Here is a 24,013-nt window from a genome sequence, read left to right as displayed (position 1 = left end):
ATACATAGGAAATGAAATGAGGTATAGGGTTGTAACTTGACAAGGGAAAGGGGTTTGGTAAACCTGAGTAAGTTTTTGCCAGGCAAGTTTAGAAAATCTTGTGACTGGCAGTGTTCCCTGGTTGAACTCACAGCATTTGTTGCCGGACTATGAACAGGATGTTGGTTTGTTCCAGGCGGGTCTGAACGAATGAGACTAGCTTGTTCAGCAGGCATGGTCCGAAGCTGACAGCTAAAAGTAGCATTGCCAATGGACCTATTAGGGTAGAAATCAGGGTGGTCAGCCATGGTGATTGATTGAACCAGGACTCGAACCAACCCTGTTGGGCTTCCCTGTCTTTCTGTCTCTGAGCCAGTCTGTTTCGGAGTTCCGCCATGGAGTCTCTAAAGACTCTCGTGTGGTCCACGTAGAAGCAGCACTCCCCTTTCAAGGTAGCACACAGGCCTCCTTGCTGCATGAACAGGAGGTCCAGGCCTCGCCTGTTCTGCAAGACCACTTCTGAGAATAAGGAGACTGACTTCTCTAGTAAGGAAATGGATTTCTCGATCCTTTGCAGGTCCTCATCGATGGTCATTTGCAGCTGGGACAGTCCTTGGTGTTGGGTCGCTAGGGCTGAGACACCCGTTGCATTTCCGGCTGCTCCTAGGCCCAGCAGCACTGCGATAGTTATGCCTGTTATTACTTCTCTTTTGTGGAGACGGCTGGGTTCCTCATAAAGGTGATACACTTCTTCATCTGAGTGGTACAGGACCCTAGGAACAATCAGAACTTGGACAAAAAAGTCGTTAGAGTCATTGAATTTGGCAAGGAACACACAGGGACTCACTCCAGATCCCTGGCAAACCCACATCCCAGATGCGGATGGGACTACCCACTAATTGTTTTTCCTGTCGGGCTTCACAACTTCGGTGCAGACGTTGCCTTTCCGCCTAGCTAGGGTTGCATTGCCAAAGCATCTGCCCTGGCCTGTGACTTGACTCAGGGTGATTCCTTTGCTGGGGGTATCCCATCTGCACTGGTGAGGGGCATCGGCTGTGGAGTAACTGAAGGGAGTGTTTAAAGTGAATCCTTCGTAAAAGGGGGGTTGGACATCGTAACAAAGCCAGCAGGAGTCGGTTAGGTTAGGGTTGGATTCGTTCAGGGATAGAAAGGTAGCTTCTAGCATGCGAAGGATTGGGTCTGAGTCCAACCCGGTTGAATGGCCTGTCTGAAAGGCTTCCGCATGGCCGGTCGGGATACTGGTGACCTTTGTGGGCAAGGCTTTGGGGTAGGTCGTGTTTTTCTTTTTCTGTGCACTTTTAATCACTTTGTTGGGTCTGACCGCTCGGGGTGCCAACGGTTGGAGCCTGATAATTCGCACATTCACCCTCTCTTTCAACCCTTGAAGGACTACTGTCCACATTCTGCCTATGGCCCAACTAGGGTGATTTGGCAAAACCGTCATGTTGTAGTCAGTGCATTTCTGAAATTTAGGGATTTTATGATGGTTTCGTTAGAAACTTCCCTGGAGGAAGATGGGTGTTTGGCAGCCGGTGGGTGCCCAGGTGAACTGTAAGAATTTGTCGGGCTCTTGTGGCTCCCACCCAGGCCCCGATCGTCTGGCATCTGTAACAATGGTTTCGCAGCCCCGGTGCCCACAATATCCCCACCCTGGGTGATTGCAGTAGCTTTTCCCAGGGTTTGAAGCTGGGCACCAGTAGGATAGGTACATGTGTGTGGCGTGTGGGGATTAGGGGTCTACCTTTGGTTGTCCTGGAAACAGGTCAGTAATGCGGAGCACGAAGGATGGGGCGTTTGGTGTGGTGATTTCTTTGAGCACCTTGTCACTACTAAGGTGTCGCATGACCCACCTGAATAGCCGATGGGGGAGGTGGTCTGGGCTGGCTTGCCCTCTGGTGACAAGCCCCAACAGCAAAATCACACAGAAACACCCTTGATGCTTGGGTCTCACCCGTGCGGGTCTCTCCGGCACTGCCTGGTGGCTTGGTGGTCTGTCAGTTTCCTCTGGAACGGGGATGTACACGTCACGAGGACGCCCCATGAGCATATCCTGTAAACAGAAACTTGCAACTCTCATCAGACTCATTCTGCTCGTTGTGAAGGTCGGGCTTGATTGACTTAAGTGGACACCACCTGATTTTGCCGTCCTTTTTGACAGCTGCGTACCCTCGCCCCGTGAGCATCAGCCTCCAGCCCCATTCCCACTCACCCAGCTCATTTCTAATTACAACCTGCGGGCCCTCCTCCAGCGTTCGGTTGGCCCAGTGTTTTTGAACGGGACTGTTTGTTTCATCTCCCCTAGGGAATTGATTCGGTGCCAGCAAAGCAGTTGCCAGTATACGCGCCTGATCTCCTGGGGAATGGAATTGGCAAAGCCCTCTGCTTTCGCCAACACTTCTAGCTTGGTTTTCAGGGTCTGATTTGCCCGCTCAACTATGGCCTGCCCGGTACTGTTATACGGGATACCTTGAACTAATGTGATGCCCCATTTTGAGGCAAATTCTTGCACTGGTTTGGATGTGAAATTGGAGCTGTTGTCAGTTTTGATCTGCTTGGGGATACCAAGCCAAGCCATGACTGTCAGCCAGTGCTGATTGTGGCCTTGGAGTTAGTTTTGTGGTGCTGTGTGGCTATGATCATTCCGCTATAAGTGTCCACTGTCGCTGCAAGCCATGCTCGGGGCTTCAGCAGTTGACACAAAGTGAAGTCCGACTGCCAGATCTCTGAAGGCTTGAGACCTCTCAGGTTGACCCCACAGGTCCATAGGGGTGACTTCTGGCAATGAGGGCAGGTGGCTACCACATGTTTTGCATCCACTGTTGAGATTCCGCATCTCTTCGCCAGTGCTTTGGCTCCGATGTGGAGTGACTCGTGCAGTTGATGAGCTTCCTGCAACGTCCATACGCCTTTTGCTGCAGTGTCCGCTTTGTCGTTGCTGATCTGGAAGTAACCTTTGACTGGGTCGTGACTGTTGATGTGCATGACTGACACGGTGCCCTGTCACGAGGAGAGCGCTTCTTCCAGCATTAGGGCTGCTGCAGATGTTGACACATCTGGTCCTGCCATGGCTAGGCAGAGCCTTGCCACGAATATAGAGTCCGTTACAATGTTGAGATGTTCATCTTGGAAGAGTCCGCATGCCAAGACCACTGCTGCTGCCTCCAGTTGTTGCAATGACAGTGTGGGGTCACACGCTTTGACGCAATGCCATTGTTCTCCTGCCTGCCACACTGCTGCTGCGGTTGAAGTTGTGGAGGAAGCGTCTGTGAAGACCGTTGGTCATGGCTTAGGTCGGTCCATGACCTTTGGCGGCATGTCCATGGGGACAATGGTCAGCAGCTGAGTCCAGGGTGGTCTGGCGGAGTAGGAGATTTCTCCTCTGAAGCCAGTGAGAGCGAGGGCTAGGTGCTCCGATACTGTGGTTGACTCCAAGGTCGGCTGCTTGCGGAAAGGAAGGTGGATGCTTGTCGGCTCGGTTCCTAGGTGTTTCAAGGCGATTTTCATTATGAGGTTAGCAATGCATTCAATTCCCGGGGAAAATGCATGAGCAGGTCTTCCGAGGATAACCCATTTGATTGGTCGGGACTTTTCGAAAGGTCCTTGGGCCAGTGCTCCCACTCCCCCCTTTGGTGTAAAGTGGACGTACAGGTCCAGTGACATGGCTGGGTTCCACTTGGCAAGTGTGCCAGTGGACATCTGGCTTTTGATGAAGTTGAGGGGGCTCGTTGCTTGTGGTGTCAGCTCCTTGGGATCCCAGGGGTGCTCTCATTTCAGGAGGTCATGTAAAGGGTCCATGACCTCGGGAGGAATTAGGACGATGTTGCGAAGCCACTGCAGCGATCCCACCAGGCGTTGTATGTCGTGGAGCGTCTTGATGTCTCGACAGACCTTCACCTTGGGGGGGGTCACGTAGGAGCTTGTGACCCCCACTCCCAGGAAGGTCACGCAGGGTCCTCTCTTGATCTTTGCGCTCGCGATCTCAAAGCCGTTGGCCTGAAGGGTTTCCGTGATTGTGGACACCAGGTGATCTACTTGGCTTGCCGATGGCGCAGCGACTAGGATGTCGTCCATTAATTGAATGATGGTCGCAGTGGGGTAGGAGTGTCGGACTGGCGTCAGTGCTCTGTCCACGGTGATTTGGCATATGGTTGGGCTGTCTACCAAACCTTGTGGTAATACTCTCCATTGGAAGCAGAGGTTGGGCTGCTCGCTGTTTCGAAACACCACGGAAAAGGCGAATCGTTCTCTGTCCTCAGGGTGCAGAGGTATTGAAAAGAAACAGCTCTTGATGTCCAGCACTGCGTACAGCTGCCCTGCGGGGATGGCTGAGTTGGTGGGTAGCAGTGTCTGGACTGGACCCATGGGTCGGATCTTCTTGTTCACTTCTCTCAGGTCGTGGATGAGACGATAACCTTCTCCAGACCTTTTGGGGATCACAAATACAGGAGTGTTCCATGGGCTGATGGAGGGTTCTATGTGGCCCTTTTGCAGTTCGCCGTCGACCAGTTCCAGCAAGGCTGCCGCTCGAGGCTCTGACAGGGGCCACTGCTCGACCCATACGGGGTCTGATGATTTCCAAGTCAATTTTATTGGCAGCGGAGGGTGTACGGCAGTGGCCCTCATGATAAATTTGTGATCCTGACTCCTAACATAGCAAGGACATCTTTTCCTATCGGGGGGGCGAATTTTACAAAATGTAGGGGTAGATTGCCCCTGTCTGTTCTGGTCCCTTTTTCATGTGAAGTGTTGTAGCCACCAGCTGGGTGCTTTTCCACGCCCGGGACTGCCCTCCCACTCCGTTCACTGGAGGGACTTCTTTGAATTGCCAATGTCCAGGCCAATGCACTTGGGGAAAAATCGTGCAGTCTGATCCTGTGTCCGCCCAAAACTGAAACCCTATGACGTGGGGATCCTGACTGCCATAAAGGCGGCATGTCCCCCACACCATCAGGGGCTCCTTCCCTATTTTCATGGCCAGGGCCACCCAGGGATCCCGCTCTGGGGCGTCCCCTGCTGGCCCTGTGGCACCGGCCCGGCTTGTGGCGGTGGAGGATGCGAAAATACTGCTGGCGGTGCTGCGCAACTCTGCCATTGTGCTGCTGGCAGGGGTGCGAAATTGACTGCTCCCTGTGGGGGCATGGGGTATGAGGGTCCCCTGCCCCACTGGGGGTTGCTGTAGCTGGGCTGCTGCATGTTCCAGGTGGGAGGAGGCTGGATACGGCCCGGGTGCCCCCTCCCTCTCCCATTTCCCTGAGGTCTGGATCTGCATTCCTTATTTAAATGCCCCTTCTTTTCACATGCCCAGCACGGTCCCCTTAGTCTCCCCTGGCGTGGTGGAGCAGCTGCTGGTGGGTGTCTTGGCTGGAAGCAGTTCACTGCCAAGTGGCCTGCCTGGCCGCACTTAAGGCATGCCATCACACTGGTTATTGCAGTGTGAACTGCTGCTTGGATGGGGGCTAGGTGTTCTTCCTTTGCAACATGTCTGATCATGGCAGCAACATTGGACCCAGATGGCAGTGATCTTAAAATCCTTGGTGACTGAGTTCCTCAGTCCTTGGTGGCTGAGTTGCATTGCTGGCGTAGGCAGTCTGCCAGCACGGGACCCTTCGCCTCTGAGGGTAATGAGGAGGAATCTAATGCTGCCTGAAGCCTGTCCACGAATTGAGTGAAGCTCTCACTCTCACTCTGTTTTATAGTAGACCATGGGGAGGGTTTGGCTATTACTTTGGAAGCAACACAGATGGCTTCTCGGGCAGCACAGGTTGTTGTCATAACCTCATGGGCCTGCAAGCCCTCAGGCTGCGCCTGGGGGGTGATCATAGTGGGGTCTGTGCCCATTAGCCTCTGTATGCTGGAGCCGTGCAGTGGATGGTCAGCTCCCGTTACCAAAGCTAGCTGCTTTATACTGTTGTCCTCCCTGTTTAAAAACTATCATCCCTGCCCATCAAAAATCATCCTGCAAGTCTGCTTAATATCAAAAGGTAGGGTCACCCCTCCAAAAACACTGTCAGTGAGTGTGGAAACCATGGCAGAATTAATTCGCTGTCTTCAATCGCTTTAATAATTGCCTTCACGTCTTTCGGGTTTACTGGGAAGTAGGTTCTTTGATTTCCGCCTGCTCCCCCCACCCGGACCGGAAACACCAGTGACGCCGATGGAGCCCATTCTGCACACGCTATGTTTATTTTCCACCAGTCTGTAAGCGGGGTTCAATCTTTCTCTGATAACCCCTTCACCCATGCGGGAGCGCTGTGACGAGTGACCTTACATGCCGCTGCTCTCTTTCTGTTAAAACTAGAATCAGAGTTGGAACCCCCCGGTCCCCTCTAGAGCTCGGAGCTCGAGTATGAGTCCGAGCCGGAAGTCGACTGGCCGGACGTTTCCGGGCTGCTCTGCTGTTTTTTCGGGCTCTGACCCTGCCCCTTCTTGTGGGGGTCGGGCCGTTCCCTCCCCCTGGGCTCCCCCCGCCTCCTGCTGGAGGAGGTCCTTGCCCTATAAGGACCTAATGTGAACTGAGCGCTCTGATTGGTTTTACGCTCCTCCGCGGGGGCCGCCCCTCCTCCCCTCTCACCCGCGCATGCGTTGTTAAGCGGGCTGACTGCATTTCCGCCCTCCGCGTCTTCCTTTCCGCCCTGAGCACGCGGTTCGATGCCATTTTCAAACGCATAGGGTGGGGGGACGTTTTTATCGATCCCTACAGGGTCCGACAATCCAGCCGCTTCCTGCGCCTCCTCTGCGAGCCCCTGCCAAAACGCCCGCGCATGTTCCCCCCTCTCTGATGCTAAGTTGGTCTGCTCGGGGGAATCCAGCATTCGCGGTTCCGCGCCGCCGATCTGATCAAAATCCTCTGCGGTCTGCGTTGCCGCGCCCACCCCCAGCTGCGGCATGGCTAATAAACAAGTTCGCACGGCTCTCCAGGTTTCTTGCTCTTGTCGAGCTTTTTGCAGAGCCTGGATAACTCTGCCCCACGATTTTAGGGCTTACCCTGAGCCTGAGCACATGGTTTCCTCGGCCAGAGCCTTTGTACAATATCCCAAACCCCTGAATGGAGGATTTCTATTGGGCTTTCTATGGCCCCAAGCTTAATCAGTCTCGGTAATGCAAGACATAGATCTTTAAGCTTACACTCAATGCCCCATTGCGCATGCATCTGAGTTACGATCTTCGCTATGGCTTCCATGGTCTACGCGGGTCCGGGGGCGGCCCCCGGCTGCACTAGGCCAGCTGTGCAGCCGCCGGTCCTCTTTCCAGGCGAATCCCATTACCGAGCTCCCTCACGGGTGTCGGCACCAGTTGTTGCCTTCTGATATAAGGCAAAGCGACCTGGTTTCGAGGAGCAGCACGGCGACCAAAACTCACCAGGGTCGCTCGGGCCAAAGAGCACGCAGATACCAATGTGGCAGACAGTCAAAGGCCTTTATTGTCTCATCTCGTGGGGTTTTATAGTTTAAGGGGCTTCTCTACGTCAGAGGGGGTCTGCAGTACTTTCTATGGTTAGTAAGGAGTGGAAAGTTACCAGCATTACTATCGTTAGGGGAGCTACATTCCTAGTTACATTCCTAGGGTGATCTCTTATCTCAGGGGATTAGGGGAAAAGGAATCCTGCCGCTTTCCGTCACATCGCGTGATCTTCCGATCGCCTGTCCCTATCTACCACAGGAGGTACTCTTTGGGAGGGATGGACAGCATGATAATGACCCAGACAAGGTCAGGTGCACAGGGCAAATGCTGCGGAGTCTGACAAATCTGGGGCCACCCCAATACACCACCTTCATTGCAACGATTACTGCTGATACCAACCAAGAGACAGTGGGTTCTGTCACCAACAGGCTTAGAAATTGTGAGAGTGTGATCAATGGCCCAATGCAGGCTCATGTCTCTGCTGTGATTAAGAGCCTACAAGAAGAGATGAGGGTGGAGGGAGGAAGAACAGTTCCCATATGGCACCAGTGCAAGTCACAGGCCCCAAAGTCAGAGCCCAATGTCCCCCAGCTAGAGAGAGAGGGTACGTACACCCCACGAGCTGACCTGTGGTTCTTCTTGCATGACCATGGGGAAGACATGGGAAGGTGGGGTGGGAAACCCACTTCTGTCCTGGCAGCATGGGTGCATCAACTCAAGGAGGGAAACACTAACTGAGGGAATTCCTCTAAAGTGAAAGTAGCCTCAACCTCCCGTGACCGAGCTGCCAGGTGTGATCTGTCAGATCCCCTTGAAGGAACCTCTACCATGTATGCCCAGGAAAGAAATAATAACAAGGGCTGAGGATGTCCTGCCTCTAGCTGTAGAACAGCAGGCCTGTTAGCTAAAGGAGCGAGAAAAAGCTGAGAAGCAAGAAGAAGCTGATAAGGAGCTCTCTCCAAGGCTGTAACCAAGGAGACCAAGAGAAGTGAGGAACTGAAGAAAGATAAGAGAACTTTGCAGCTGGACAAAGTATTTTTAGAAAGTTAGTTGAAATCACTGTAACTTTTCACCAATAGTGTTATGTTGACTTATTGTGGCCAATAGTTAGGATAGAAGAAGCATAAACATTTGGAAAATGTATAAAAGGTCAGCCCTGTTCAATAATGAAGAGTTGCCACCTGAGACTGCTTGTGGTCTCTGCTTTGTGTCATGACTGCCTCGGCAGCGACATCTAATCAGGAAGAGGCACAGGAAAACCGGATTTTCTGGATGGTGTGGATCCAATGGCCTGGCACATCAGAGCCACAAAAACACAACGCCTTTGTTGATACAGGTGTGCAGTGTACCCTGATACCATCGGGACATGTGGGGGCAGAACCTGTTTCCGTTGTTGGGCTGATGGGGGATCACAGCAATTGACCCTGTTGGGAGCTGAGGGGAGCCTGACTGGGAAGGAGTGGCAGAAACATCCTATTGTGACTGGCCCAGAGGCCCCGTGGATTCTGGGCATAGACTTCCTCTGGAACAGCTTTACAAAGACCCAAAGGGACTCAGGTGGGCGTTTGGAATAGCTGTTGTAGAGGCAGAGAACATAAAGTGGTTGAACACCTTTCCTGGACTGTCAGAAAGCCCATCTGCAGTACGACTCTTGAGGGTGGAAGAGCAATGAGTGCCAATTGCCACCTTGACTGTGCATCACCAGTAGTATTGAACAAATTGAGATGCCATGATCCCCATCCACAGAATGATCCATGAGCTGGAGAGCCAAGGGATGGTCAGCAAAACCCACTCAACCTTCAACAGCCCCATCTGGCCTGTGCACAAATCTGACAGAGAATGTAGATTGACTGTGGGCTATCGTGCATTGAATGAAGTGACTCCACAGCTGAGTACTGCTGTGCTGGACATACTGGAACTCCAGTACAAGCTGGAGTCCAAGGCAGCAACATGATTTGCCACTGTTGACATAGCCAACGTGTTTTTCTCCATTCCTCTGGCAGCAGAATGCAGGCCTCAGTTTGCCTTCACCTGGAGGGGCGTACAGTACACCTGGAACCAACTGCCCCAGGGGTGGAAGCACAGCCCCACCATCTGCCATGGACTGACCCAGGCTGCACTGGAAAAGGGTGAGGCTCCAGAACACCTGCAGTGCATTGAGGACATCATTGTGTGAGGGAACACAGCAATGGAAGTGTTTGAGAAAGGAGAGAAAATCATCCAGATTCTACTGGAAACCAGCTTCACCATCAAGAAGAGCAAAATCAAAGGACCTTCCTGAAAATCCAGTTCCTGGGTGTAAAGTGGCAAGACAGATAGCATCAGATTCCCACTGAGGTCATCAACATGAACACCGCAAAGTCTCCACCAACAAACAAGAAGGAAATACAAGTTTTCCTGCATGCCATAGGTTTTTGGAGAATGCACATTCGTGCGTACAGCCAGATTGTGAGCCCTCTCCACCTGCAAGAAGAACAGTTTCCACTGTTGTTGGCGCCCTGAGCAGCAACAAGCCTTGGCCCAGATCAAGCAGGAGATCGCTCATGCAGTAGCCCTTGGCCCAGTCAGGACAGGAGCAGAGGTGAAGAACGTGCTCTACTCTGCAGCCGGGAGCCATGGTCTGTCCTGGAGTCTTTGGCAGAAGGTGGCTGGGGATGCTCAAGGCCAACTACTGGGATTCTACAGAGGATCCGAAGCCAACTACACTCCCACAGAGAAGGAAGTCTTGGCTGCCTATGAAGGAGTCCAAGGGGCCTCAGAAGTGATGTGCACAGAAGCACAACTCCTCCTGGCACCGCAACTGCTGGTGCTGGGGCAGATGTTTAAAGGAAAGGTTCCCACCACCCACCACGCCACTGACCCCACATGGAGCAAATGGATTGCTCTGATCACACAGCGCACCCGTATTGGAAAGCTGAATCACCCTGGAATTTTGGAGATAATTACAAACTGACTGGAAGGTGAAAACTTTGGTCTCACTGATGAAGAGAACCAGGAGTAAGTGACAAGGCTAAAGAAGCTCCACCATACAATTAGCAATCAGCAGAGGAAGCACACCATGCTCTTTTCACTGATGGTTCCTGTCGCATCGTAGGGATGAACTGGAGGTGGAAAGCAGCCATATGGAGCCCCAAATGACAGGTTGCACAAGCTACTGAAGGAGAAGGTGGATCAAGTCAACTTGAGGAACTCAAGGCTGTTCAGCTGTCCCTGGACATTGCTGAAAGAGAGAAGTGGCCAAAGCTCTACCTTTGCACTGATTTCTGGATGGTTGCCAATGCTCTGTCAGGTTGGCTGGAAAGGTGAAAAGAGGCCAACTGGCAGCGCACAGAAAAATCAATCTGGGCTGCTGGTGAGTGGAAATACATTGCCTCTTGGGTAGAAAATCTATCTGTGAATGTCCACCGTGTAGATGCCCATGTCCCCAAGAGTCAGGCTAATGCAGAACACTGAAATAATGAGCAGGTAGGTCAGGCTGCAAAGATAGAGGTGTCAAAGATAGACTTAGATTGGCAACATAAAGGAGAGTTGTTCCTAGCTCGATGGGCCCATGATGCCTCAGGCCATCAGGGCAGAGATGCCACCCAAAATGGGCACGAGACCGAGGGGTGGGTCTAACCATGGACAGTATTTCTCAGGTTATCCATGACTGTGAGACGTGTGCTGCCATCAAGCAGGCCAAGTGAGTGAAGCCCCTCTGGTATGGTGGGCGGTGGTCCAAGTACAAGTATGGGGAGGCCTGGCAGATTGACTCCATCACACTGCCCCAGACACGCCAGGGCAAGTGCTATGTGCTGACCATGGTGGAAGCCACCACTGGATGGCTGGAGACCTACCCTGTGCCTCACACCACTGCCCCTAACACCATCCTGGGCCTTGAAAAGCAAATCCTGTGGAGACATTGTGTGGGAGGATCTTTGTCCATTTGTCCCAGGTGTCCATGGGGTTGGGTTTCTTACCTACGTACAGGCAGTCATTTGGTGACAGGGGGACTCCCACCTAGAATGTTAAGAGCGTATCGTCTGTGCTCTCCATGGCCATGCAAAGATTGTCTGGCTTTAATGACTTTGCCAAAGTGACCCAGATGTTTTGTTTTGGCTGAGGGATGATCCAGCTGGTGGTCACTTGGATACAGATGAGGGTGCTGATAAAGACGATGGCAGTGATGGCACTGGTACTGCTGTGGGTGCCCTGGAGGGTAACGCAGGAAGAATCATTCTTCTTCTTTCCCACTGGGTAGTTTTCACTTGTGGATGGTAAAACCACACATTAGTTGACTTATTTTAAGACATTCTTAAATATTCTTAAGTTCCCACTATAGTTCTTACCAACTCCTCCCAATCACTCCCTTCTCTTTTTTAAGGGAAGTTTGAGGCAGGGAAAAAGGAGTAGTTTCAAGAGGGGAAAGAGGGAGGGGTAGGGATAAAGGGTCACTGGTAGAGGGATGGAAAAGGGAGGGGTGTGTCTGCATTTGAGGTTGACATGGACGTTATCAGTGGGATATATCTACGTGTGATGAATGTCCTTGCCACAATGTTTGGATATGTGAATTTCCTTTTTCTTCACCTCCAAAAGAAAGCTGCTTCTGTGGCATGGTGGGAGAGGGAGCTGACTTTGTGTTCATTCGAGGGGTTGTCTTCAGATCTGTGGTCTAGGTAGGGACTGATAAATCTTCTGGGAATCCACCGGGGTCCTGTATGAAACACAAGCATATTCTTTCACCCACATAATGAGAGGCTATGGCCCTTCAACAATTTTAGATTCCTGATTCTGGTCAAGTACTGGAGGTCCTTCTTTGAGGTGTGTGTACATGTTGTTATGAAAGTGCCTTAAGACAGGGGGGTTTGGTTCTTTTTGAGAGCAATTCATGAAAGGTATATGACATTAGAATTAATGAAATTTGAATAACGTAAAGTACTTTGCACAGTCTCTCCTGTATAGAGAGAGCCAGGGGCTATGTACAAATCACAAACGGGAAAGGCACTGCTGTGGAACGTGCCTTGAGATGTTTTATTTTTCAGCATCAGTCTCATTACATGGTTTTGACAATGTGAAGGTGCCAGCAGCTCACATCCCAAGCAGCAGACCAAGAACTTAATAGTACAACTTAATTTATAAGTTTTTTTAACCAATCCCACAAAGCAAAAGCATAGTGACAGCAGTTCTATCCAACCACTATAAGCACATGTACCTTTGGTAAAACCAACGCTTGCTTATTTTGAATACAATATCTGCTTGTAAGCTTTAAAACACAATGCACAGAGCTCCATTATTAAGCTTCAAACTTCCTAATATCTTGCCAGAAAAACTTTTCTGTATCTTAGGGAGTTATTCTAGACAAGCGTTAAGACACAGACCATTGTTCCATTTCTCCTTGCTTTTCTACTTTTTAAATAATTTTTCTGCTGACCTATCTCATGGCTGCTGCTTAGCTCTAATCACAGTTCTGCTGTCTCTGAGGCCCGCCTTTTGCAGCTTCCCCAAAACCCTCTGATTTTGTGGATTCCCACACTGAACACAAGTTCAGCTATTTTAAATCAAATGCTCACTGATGTAGATAGCATTAGACATGGCACACTGCAAAATAGAGCTGCTATAGATTTTTTGCTGTTAGCACATGGACATAGGTGTGAGAATTTTGAAGGAATGTGTTTTATGAACCTACTCTCTTCGATTTACAGGAAACTCAAACAACTAGAAGACAACATGAAGAAATTGACTGTGAATGATTGGGGCTTGGATGAATGCTTTGAGGGATGGGGAATAACTGGATGATTGAAAGATACCTTAAAGGGAGCTTTGTTATTACTAGTAGTTATTATTATATTGCTTTGTATTATTCCATACATAGTGAAATTGGTGACCTGCTTGGTAGAAAAAACAGTGAAAAGGATTTGGCTGGTGCAAGAAGAAGAAGGGGGAATTGTAGCAATGCATCTGAACAACTTGGGCCACACTGTGCACCAGCCATACTGATTGTAGTCATTCTTATCAGAGCCCTCTGGAATTCATCATGGTTACTAAGACATAAACTGTGCTAAATGAAGAAAGAAAAGACTGAGAAACAGAATACCAAGACCACAAGAATTCGATAACAGAGTGCTGTGAACCACCTGAACTGAAACCAGTTGCATACTCTGAGAAGTGCGTGCAGAACACAAGGACAAGAGAGAGACTCCAATGAAGAAGAGCGTGATCAGTGTATGCAGTAGGGTTAGAATGTATAAATAGGTGCATAATGTAAACAATAAATGGCTTCTGCTTAATCATACTGGTTAGTAGTATGGGAGCCCTGTTTGCCTGGGAAGGAGAGAGGATTCTTTTCCATAAAAAGGAAAGCACTGAGGCAGGAGCAGGAGACAAGTGACCCTTGCAGGCCTGGGGCCTCATTGCCTCCTTGTCCCTGCTCAGCAGCCTGGCAGGGGCCGCCCCATGCTCCTGCCCTTACCATTGCACATCCCCACATGCCAGTGCCCATCCCGGCAAGAGCCCTGAGCAAGGAGGGAGGGACAGGATCTTCCTGGCTAGGGGCTGGGGCTCAGGCCTTGGCCCTTTGCATTCCTCAAACACATCCAGCTTTGCTCAGCACCAGAGACACATTGGCCTTGTTGGTCACCAGCTGTCATCACTGCCTCCAGTGTTCTGTTTTAACTGGAACCTGGGGACACATTCTCAGAGGGACTTATTAAACTTTTAGAAACTTTGGAGTTTCAATTTAACTTGGAGTTCTTGAGAAGTTTTTTGAACACTCTCTCAGAGACTGACTCTGATGTAAACAACACGAAATCCCTGAGGGGCTCATTAAAGTCCTTGTGCTGTGTCTGTGCTGCTGAGCTTTAAAGGAACAGCTCTTCCCACAGCCAGCTCCTCTCCCAGCCCAGCAGGGCTGAGGGCTCTGCCTGCAGGCACTGAGGGGACAGGAGCCAGGTAGAGACAGGCTGAAGGCCATCAGGATTGGGAAGACATTGAGCTGAGACTTCACCTGGGGAAAGATCTTCACAGCCCTGTGCGTGGTGAGTGTGTGGGTGCAGGGCAATGTCCCCTGTGCTCCTGGAGGGATCTCCTGAAGCCAGCACACCCCACAGCCTGGGGGATGTGTCAGGAGGACTCTTCCAGTTTCTCTGGGGCACAGGAGGAGGAGGAGGATGCGCTGTAGAGCGGGGCTGCCCTGGGCACCGTCAGAGGGACAGGGCAGGATGGCTCCTGCTGCCAGGGACGGCTGCAGGGGCTGAAGCTGGGGCTGCAGCCAGGGCTGCCCAGGGCTGTCCTGCAGAGCAGCTCCTGCAGCCCTCAGGGCTCTTGGCCAGCCCAGGGCATGTGCCACCTGCCAGGGGCAGCTCTCAGCCTGCCTGGCAGCTCCCCATGGACGCTGCGGGGGAGAAGTTGGGGGTGGAAGGAGCAACTCCCATCAGGGCAGATTCCTCCTGCTCTGGAGATGGTGCTGCATGGCCAGGGCTGCTCTCAGCTTTCTCCTCAAGGGAAGGGAAAGGGGCTGTCTGCTTTGGCTGTGTCACTGACACTCCTGCACTGTCACCCTGGGCATCAGCAGATGGGCCTCAGATCTCCCTCAGAAACGGCCTCCTCAGCCTCCTCTCCCTAGAGACAGCAGCACCTTGGCTTGCAGCATCTCTGTTTGTCTGGCCTGCCCTTAAGGTCCTGCTGCCAGGGAGATGCACTTGGGCAGTACCCTGAGTTATGAGGGGTCTGCAGGATGGAGCTGAGCCCCCAGGGCTGGGCTGGGCTTTTCCAGCAAAGGCAGGGACAAGGCTTGGATAGAGAGAAACAGCTCCCAGTAGGCACATCTTGAGGCAGCAGTGAGCCACGCCAGCCTTTCATATCCCATCCAGTCCAGCTGCATTGGGAAAAAGAGAAGGGTTTGGAGAAAATTATTTTTAAATTGGAGTGTTCACAATGTCCAGTTTATTTTTCAATACATTTTTAAGTGCAGGCACCCTGAAATAGAGAAGTTGTAATATTCAAAGGACTCCTGTGTGGGGACTAGCAGTGACTGCAGTGGGGCAGAGTGATTCCTGTTTTCCTTGGGTCTCCCAGCAGTTCAGGCTGAGAGCAGTGCTAAAGATGAGGCAGGTACTCAGCAGCACAAACTCAAAATAAAAAATATTTAGCAAAATTCCCTCAATGGAAGAGAGGTGATTTTGGAGAGATTCCAAATAAAATACATAGAATTGACTCAAATGAATTAGTCACACTTTGTCAATGTCTACTTTCAACAGTCCACTATGCCCAGAGTCAAGGAATGTCCAACAGCAGCTCCATCAGGCACTTCCTCCTGCTGGCATTGGCAGACACGCCGCAGCTGCAGCTCCTGCACTTCTGCCTCTTGCTGGGCATCTCCCTGGCTGCCCTCCTGGGCAACGGCCTCATCATCAGCACCGTAGCCTGCAGCCACCACCTGCACACACCCATGTTCTTCTTCCTGCTCAACCTGGCCCTCAGCGACCTGGGCTCCATCTGCACCACTGTCCCCAAAGCCATGCACAATTCCCTCTGGGACACCAGGGACATCTCCTACAAAGGATGTGCTGCTCAGGTTTTCTTTTTTCTCTTCTTTGTGGGAGCAGAATTTTCCCTCCTGACCGTCATGTGCTATGACCGCTACGTGTCCATTTGCAAACCCCTGCACTACGGGACCCTCCTGGGCAGCAGAGCTTGTGCCCACATGGCAGCAGCTGCCTGGGCCAGTGGCTTTCTCTACGCTCTGCTGCACACAGCCAATACATTTTCCCTGCCCCTGTGCCATGGCAATGCCCTGGGCCAGTTCTTCTGTGATATCCCCCAGATCCTCAAGCTCGCCTGCTCACACTCCACCTTCCGAAATGTTCGGATATCATTGCTTGGTGTCTGTTTAAGTTTTGGTTGTTTGGTGTTCATTGTTTTCTCCTATGTGCAGATCTTCAGGGCTGTGCTGAGGATCCCCTCTGAGCAGGGACGACACAAAGCCTTTTCCACCTGCCTCCCTCACCTAGTCGTGCTCTCCCTGTTTGTGAGCACTGGCTTTGTTGCCTACCTGAAGCCCCCCTCGATCTCCTCCCCATCCCTTGATCTGGCCCTGTCAGTTCTGTACTCGGTGGTGCCTCCAGCCCTGAACCCCATCATCTACAGCCTCAGGAACCAGGAGCTCAAGGCTGCAGTGTGGACACTAATGAGTGGACCATTTAGGAAACATTAAACTGGTTGCCAATTTCTGCATATCTCTTGAAATAAAAGTAATCTTTGATACTTCTTGTTGGATTGGTTCTGTTTTTATTCTGTTTTCATTTTTTAATATTCTCCCTAAAACAAGGCAATTTTTTCTGCAATTTCTTATTTTGTTTCTCCAAACTTCACTGTGGCCTCACACTGTGTCAATGAGGAGGAGGTTTCGTAGTGGCCTTAACGGAATTAAAGGATCTCCCAGTAGAGTTTTCACAGGAGATTCCCCTTATGTTGCCTTCTCTGTAGCAGCAGCAGCAATGTCTGTGTGCAGAGCTGGGGCAGAGGAGGGCTGGCACAGCAGCTGTGCCCAGCATCATCTGCAGCACTTGGTGTTGCCAGTGCTGCTGCCGTGGCCCTGCCCCGCTGCCCTGGTGGCCCTGGTGTTGCTGCAGGGCCTGAGTGCTCTCGGGGCCGGGCACAGCCCTGGGGGTGGCAGTGCCGGGGCTGCAGCAGGGACAGGCCATGGGCACTGCTGGGGCAGCGCTGACGCCTCAGCCCAGGGCCTGGAGGCTCCAGGCTCCTTGCCCAGGCTCTCTCAAGAACACGCCCAGGCCAATGCTCAGCACAGAAAAGCCCCGTGAGCAGCCCCAGGCTGGCCGTGGGCAGGCTGGGGGCAAACAGCATGGCCGGGGCTCTGCAAGGGCCCTGGGGCAGACGGGAAGGAGCAGCAGAGCAGGGGCTGCTCCATCCCCAGTGCGCTGCACAGCCCAGGGCAGCGTCCCAGAGCGTCCTCATGGAGCTGCCAACAACATCCCCCCTCTGCAGCCCTGGGCTCTCCCCCAGCTCACACAGGTGCCCCATCCCTGCAGGCACAGACACGGCAGCACTGGCTCAGCCGCCCCTCTGTCTGCATTGCACAGAGCAGGGGGAGCACCCCCATGCTGTTGGTGTGGGGACATGAACCTGAGGGAGCATAAATGCCATCAGCCCCTGGGGCCCGCGAGGGCTGGGGGACACCAGGGAAACCACTCAGCTTTGTCCTGGTCTCTGCAGTCAGGCAGAAAGTTTGTTCCCATCGGCTGGGAGTTTCCTGTCCCACTGCAGATGCTGTTGCTCAGAGCCAGGGCTGCCTGGCAGCCACCGCCAAACTGCCCTGAGCATTTCCCTGGCTTCACCTTTGATATCTCTCCTCTTTCCTGATCCAGATTTGTTTCTCTCCCATCACTGCCCCTTCCCCTGCAAACACCCCATCCCTGTTTACCTTTCCTCTCTGGCCCCACTCCCCATTGCAGTTCCTGACTTCGCACAATGGGAATGTCCCTTGGGCAGCAGGATCATCCTACAAGTGCTGCAGGAATTGTCTGCAGGCTCCTGCAGTGCCTCCTGCTGCTCCCTTGCCAGAGGCACCCCAGGCCAGGGGGGCACATCTGGGCTGCTGTGTCTGGCTCTGGGGCTCCCTGTTCTGGGCAGTGAGGAGGAGCTGCAGAGGCTCTGCAGGACTGACAGGATGGGCTTTGGGGCTGGCAGGAGAAGCTGAGGGACCTGGGCTGGTGGATCTTCTGTAAAGGAGGCCCAGGGCTCCTCCTGCAACTGCTGCAAGGGTGGTTCCAGAGAGTCACAGAATCATCCAGGTTGCAAAAGGCCTTGGAGACCATCAATTCCAACCTCTTCCCTGACACTGCCTTGTCTCCCTGAGCCTCCTCTTCTCCAGGATAAACAACCCCAGCTCCCTCAGCCTCTCCTCACAGGACTTGTGTTCCAGACCCCTCACCAGCCTTGTTGCCCTTCTCTGGACACAATCCAGCCCCTCCATGGCCTTCCTAAATTGGGGGCCCAGAACTGGACACAGCACTCGAGGTATGGCCTCACCAGTGCTGAGTGCTGGGGAAGAATCACTGCCCTGCTCCTGCTGGCCACACCATTCCTGATCCAGGACAGCAGCCATTGGCCTTCTCGCCCACCTGGGCACACTGCTGGCTCATGTCCAGCCTGCAGTCCATGAGTGCCCACAGGTCCCTTTCTGCCTGGCCGCTGTCCAGCCACTCTGTCCCCAGCCTGTAGCACTGCAGGGGTTGTTGTGGCCAAAGTGCAGGACCCGGAACTTGGTCTTGTTCAACCTCACCTTGTTGGATTTGGGCCCTGAATCCAGCCTGTTCAGGTCCCTCTGCAGAGCCCTCCAACCTTTCAGCACATCCACGCTAGTACACGTTGATCACCACAGTTCCGTGAAGCTCTAGAATATTACAATGTCCTCATGATTGCAGGAGTCCCTGAAGGTTCACAATGGCCCCTTTTATCTATGGCACCTCTTTGTGTCACTAGGCCCCTTGGATCCTCTGGTCCCACAGTGACACAATGGAACCCGGATTCCGTGAGGTCTCACAGTGCAGCAATGCTCTCCTTGGTTCCACAGTGTCACAATGGTCCCTTGGTCCCAGGGGGCACCACGGTGGCAAACATGTTTCCTTCATTCCATGAGTCCCTGCAGAGCAACACTGGCCCCTTGGTTCCATGGGGCCCTGCAGTGTCACAATGGCCCCATCATTGCACAAATTCCTGCAGTGTCGCAATGGCCTCCATGGTCCCACAAGGCCACACAGTGTCACAGTGGTCCCTTGGTTCCATGAGGCCCCGGAGAGCCGCAATGGATTCCCTGTAGGTGCAGTCACAATGGACCCCTGCTTACACAAGATCCTGCAGTGTCACAAGGAATCCTTGGTTCCATGGGGCACCCGAGTGTCACAATAGTTCTCTTATAAGCTAGTTTAGCATTAATTGACATTTGGTGAGGAGGGAAGAAGCCACCCATAGAAATGATTATTCTGAGAAGAGCTTTTGAGAGCTTCCTCTGTGCCATAAAGCAGCAATCAGTGACTGGTTTTGAATACTGACACCTTGTTAAACCACTAGAAAGCTGAACATGCCTCTATGAACACACATGTTAAAAATGAACAAACTCCAGGAAATGCTCTCTTTTCTTTCCAGCCTGGGAACAGGTAACAAGGCCGGCCTGGCTCCCATCTCAGCCAGGCTGGATGGGCACTGCCACGGGGCCAGGCCCCTTCTCAGGGACCCTGCCCAGCCCTGTCCCAGCAGAGCCGGGCACCAGCAGCTGCCAGGCAGGGGCAGGGGAGGCCATCAGCCCGTGGCGTGTTCCAGCTGAGATCTCAGCCATTTCCCCCCAGTGTGGCCTCTGCACGAGATCATGTGGCTGAGGCCAGAGACGGCCTTTCAGCCCACACAGAGAGTGGCCCTGGGCCTGGAATTGAATGCAGCAGGGGCCAGAGACCGGCCATGGGGCTGATCCTGACACAGCCCCCAGGGCAGCCTGAAAAATCCATCACCACGATTGCTTCTGCCGCCACACAGCAGGAATCACATGAGCATCTGCAGGCCCCAGGTGAGATATTCACTGTTTCAGTGCATAGATAAGGCTTACAGACCTTTAGTCCTGTCTCGGGTGAGAGAGACGGACAGAGTGAAGACATGTAGTGCATACCCTTTGCCCCCTGGGAAAGAAGAAGAAGACCTCTGTTCCCAGAGATAAAGATTATCTCAGAAACAAATAAAGAGTAGCTTTGCTCTTAAACATCTCACAGTTAAATTAATATCCCATAAGTGTGCATAGTCCATAAAAACAACTGTGAGAAGGCTGCAAAAAGATGTGAGGGATTCACGATTGCAGAGTCCTGGGCAGCTGCTCTTCATGGAAATTAAAAGCCACAAGAAAACTATTTTCTTGTGGAGAAGTGTCCATAAAATGACAAAAGGGACTCTTCTCCCTAAGTGAACTGAACAAATACTGTTCTAGAGGTGATAAACTGACTGAGTTGTTTCTCAGCTGAGAGGGAAAGAGAAGGTTGTGGGGAGAGGAGAAAAGTTTTAAAAGTCTTATTGTGATTGAAATTATTTTTTCTTTTTTCCTTATACCCTTTTAAAGCCTTAAGCCTGCTTTGCTTTCCTTCTATCTCACAGCAGAAAATGAGTAAGTATACTCTGGTGGGGGGACTGGCATTTAGCAGCACTGAACCCCCCACACCTTAGTTCCACCAGTCCCTGCAGTGTCACAATGGCCCCTTGGTTCCATGGGGTCCCAGGGTCTCAAAAGGCTCTCCTTGGTTTCATAGTGTCACAATGGCCCCTCAGTTCAACAACGCCCTGCAGTGTCACAGTGGCCTCCATTGTTCCACGAGGACCCAGAGTGTAACACTATTACAGTGTCCTGATGAGGTCTCCAGGATGGGAGAAGTTCAAGAATCTTGTTTGATGATCAAAAGGCTGGATTTATTGATATATGATATAAAATACATTATAACTATACTAAAAAGAGTAAAGCGAGAAGTTGCAGAGGCTGCTAAGCTAAGAATAGCATAGGAAAGAATGCCTAACAAAGTTCTGTGTCCAGGGAATCTGTCCCCGAGCTTGATCCTGTGATTGGCCCTTAATTGTAAACACGGAGCATGAGCCAATCACAGGGGCACCTGTTACATTTCACAGCAGCCGATAACAATTGTTTACATTCTCCTTCCGGGGCCTCAGCCTCCCAGAAGATGAACAAATCCCAAAGGCAGGATTTCTATGAAAAAATGTCTGAGATATCTCACCTTTCTAAATTGTATAAATTAAAAAGAAAAATGCTGATGTGAAATGAACAGGAAATTTCTTCACCTGTAAAATATACAATACTAACAAATCACTAAAACAATCCTACAATCGAAGAAAATGCAAAAAACAATGCAAAGAAAATTCAAGTCCAACCAGCTGAGTCTCAGGAACAGTCCATGAGCGGAAGTTGTTTCTCTTGGGATATCTGAGAATCCTTTTTGGTCCTGAAAACAGACTTGCTGCAAAAGTCCCATCAATAGTTATCACAAACCATTGACAATCATAACACAATTTCAAACAATTTCAAACAATTTGAACAACTTTTAGAATGTCCTTTTCTGGCCGTTCAATGCTTCAGTGCTTCAGAACTGCTGTTTCAGTGCTTCAGAGCTGCTGCCCGCTATTTTCAATTTTTTTTTTTTTTTTTTTTTTTTTTTTTTTTTTTTTTTTATCGAAAAGAAAAGAGCAGCAGCCGAGCAGAGCAGTGCCAGAGAAGGAAAAGCCCTGGGAGCCCTGGCCCATGATGGACCAGGAACCCCAAAACTGGCCCACAAAGTGGGGCCAGAACCAGTAGGAGAAACCACAACTCCCAGAAACATCAAGAGGCCCAGTGATGGCCCTGGCCCAGGAACTTCCTGAGCCCAATGGCCCAGGCCAAAGCCATGAGGCAACCTCTGCATTCCCACAGGCCTGCACCCTGCTGCCAGCACAATGGCAGCACGGGTGGTGACACGCTTCCTTTTCCCAAAAGCACTGAGGCATGCCAGCAGCAGGGAAATAGAAGCCTTCCCCAGAAATCCCATCTGGGGTCTAGAGATGTTTGTTTCCCACAGCAAACCAGCTATGGTCTCCTCCATCTGTGCCCTCTTCCCCTGCAATGCACATGCATTGGGTTTGTCTCTTATCCGCCCCATGGCTTCATCCCCAAACCCTCCAGGCTGGGGACCAAAAGCAGAGCTCTCGGGATGCACCTGCCCCCCGCCACTAGGGCGCAAGAGAGGCGGCAGAGATGGCAACCTCCATGGGACAATCCCCGAAAAACCACCCCTCAACCTGCCGAGAATGCTGATCTTGAACGCAGGCAGATACACTGCCCCCACAGTCAGCTGGTGGACACCCTTCGCTCCACGGAAGGAGAGACCAGCCACCGGGGCCGCTGCTACAGAGGCAACCGGCCCGGGATCGTCCAAGCTCGAACAAGCCGCTGGTTCCAGGGCAGTCTCTGATGCCGATACGGACGACAGAGTCTCTGATAGCGGCAGAACTGCTGGGGCAGCCAGTGGAAGCGGCGGAGGGGCCGAAGGGGCTGGAGAGAATCCCTCCTCCGCTGAGCCGGAAGCTGGAGATGCGTCGTTGTTGCCTAGCAACAGCGACTCAGCCACAGTAAAGGAAGCCGGTGAAGCCGCGGGCGGGACCACCTGGAGAGGCGGAGACAGGATCGCCCGGAGCGGCGGCCGTGCTGGCGAGGCGGGTCTTGGAAGCAGACGCGGCACTGGCAGGGGCGGGGGGGCCCCGGGGACCGGTGCCACCCCCATCTCTGAGTGGGGCGGGGTCTGAGAGGCCAGCTGTGGCAGGCCCATCCACTCCCATCCCCCCTGCGGAGGAGAAGGAGGGGAAAGAGACCAGTCCATCTGCGCAGGCTCCGGAGAAAGAGTAAAAAAAATTTCTTCGCGCGACGAAGTTTCAGCCCCCCCCGCCGCAAAGCAGGGGGGGCTGGGAAGCCCCCAACTCATCCCCCACCGGGTCTTCTCCCACTGGGGATGATGGAAACGGGGCCTGCCCATAGCAGTTAGAAATCCATGCAAAAACAGCTGCTCTCCGTTTCAAAACTGGAAAGATCTTTTGTCGGCGGAAGGGAACCAGGACATCAATTTGATCATCACAGGCTCAGTTTTATTGATCAGTACGGCGGGTTAAATACAGTTAATAATGAGCTTCATACATATTGCAAAAGTTGAGCTCAGGATTGGTCAGCTTACATATCAGCACCTACGCCTACTTCTGCATTCCTATGGTTCTACTTTTGATACTTTCTACATATTCTTAGGATATATTCAGGACTAATCTCAACTCCCTATCCTCATGTTGCAGCAAGGTCGCTGCTGACTCTTCCTTTCAGCTTGCTGACTGCTGACTTTTCTCCTTCAGCTTAACCAGCGGCATTATGTCAGTATGGCCTTTCTCAGCTAACCAATTATTAATAATACTCTCCACATTTCCCCCTTTTTCTTCTTGTGCAAGGAGATTAGTTTGCCATGTTTTTGCTATTGTACGGCTGACCATGTTTTGAATACAGTTAAAGATACAAGGCAAAATAAGCTAAAACAGTAAAATTACACCCAGCAGTCCTATAGCATAGATCACAAGGTTCCTCAGCCACGGTCCAAGTCCTAAGCCTTTAAGCCATTCGTCAATTCCTAAACCGTCTTCTTCTTTAAGTTTGTGAAGTCCCTGTTGCAGTTCTTTTATCTTAGTGTGAATGGACACTGAATGATCAGACAGATTCATGCAACACATTCCCTCGAACTCTTCACATCCATGCCCTTGTGCTAAGAGCAAAAAATCTACAGCAGCTCTATTTTGCAAAACAGCATGGTTAACACTTTGCACATCTGCAGTTAACATGTCTAGAATTTGTGATGTCTTGTTCAGCTCATCCCTTGCCCAGCATCCTAATTGTTTTGCTAAATTCATGGCTTTATTGGCAGATCCTCCTGGTAAGATAGTTGAAACCACCACCTGTTTGAATGTACCCCAAAACCATGGATCTCCTATCTTGCTGCAGTCTAAGTCATGTATGCTACGTTTTCTCCTGTTTGAATTTTGACTCAGCTGCATTAGCAAGGACACA

General features: G+C 51.7%; 1 pseudogene; it reads right to left on the bottom strand.

The window, feature by feature from the left end:
- Window positions 1–1,947: 1,947 nt before the first annotated feature.
- LOC134434262 (olfactory receptor 14J1-like) overlaps window positions 1,948–24,013 on the bottom strand; it is a 195,821-nt pseudogene continuing 173,755 nt past the window's right edge.

The sequence above is a fragment of the Melospiza melodia genome, unplaced genomic scaffold, assembly GCF_035770615.1.
Source record: "Melospiza melodia melodia isolate bMelMel2 unplaced genomic scaffold, bMelMel2.pri scaffold_34, whole genome shotgun sequence".
In the NCBI taxonomy this organism is placed as follows: Eukaryota; Metazoa; Chordata; class Aves; order Passeriformes; family Passerellidae; genus Melospiza; species Melospiza melodia.
The sequence above is the reverse complement of the archived record's forward strand: the minus strand, read 5'-3'. Positions and strand labels throughout refer to the sequence as shown.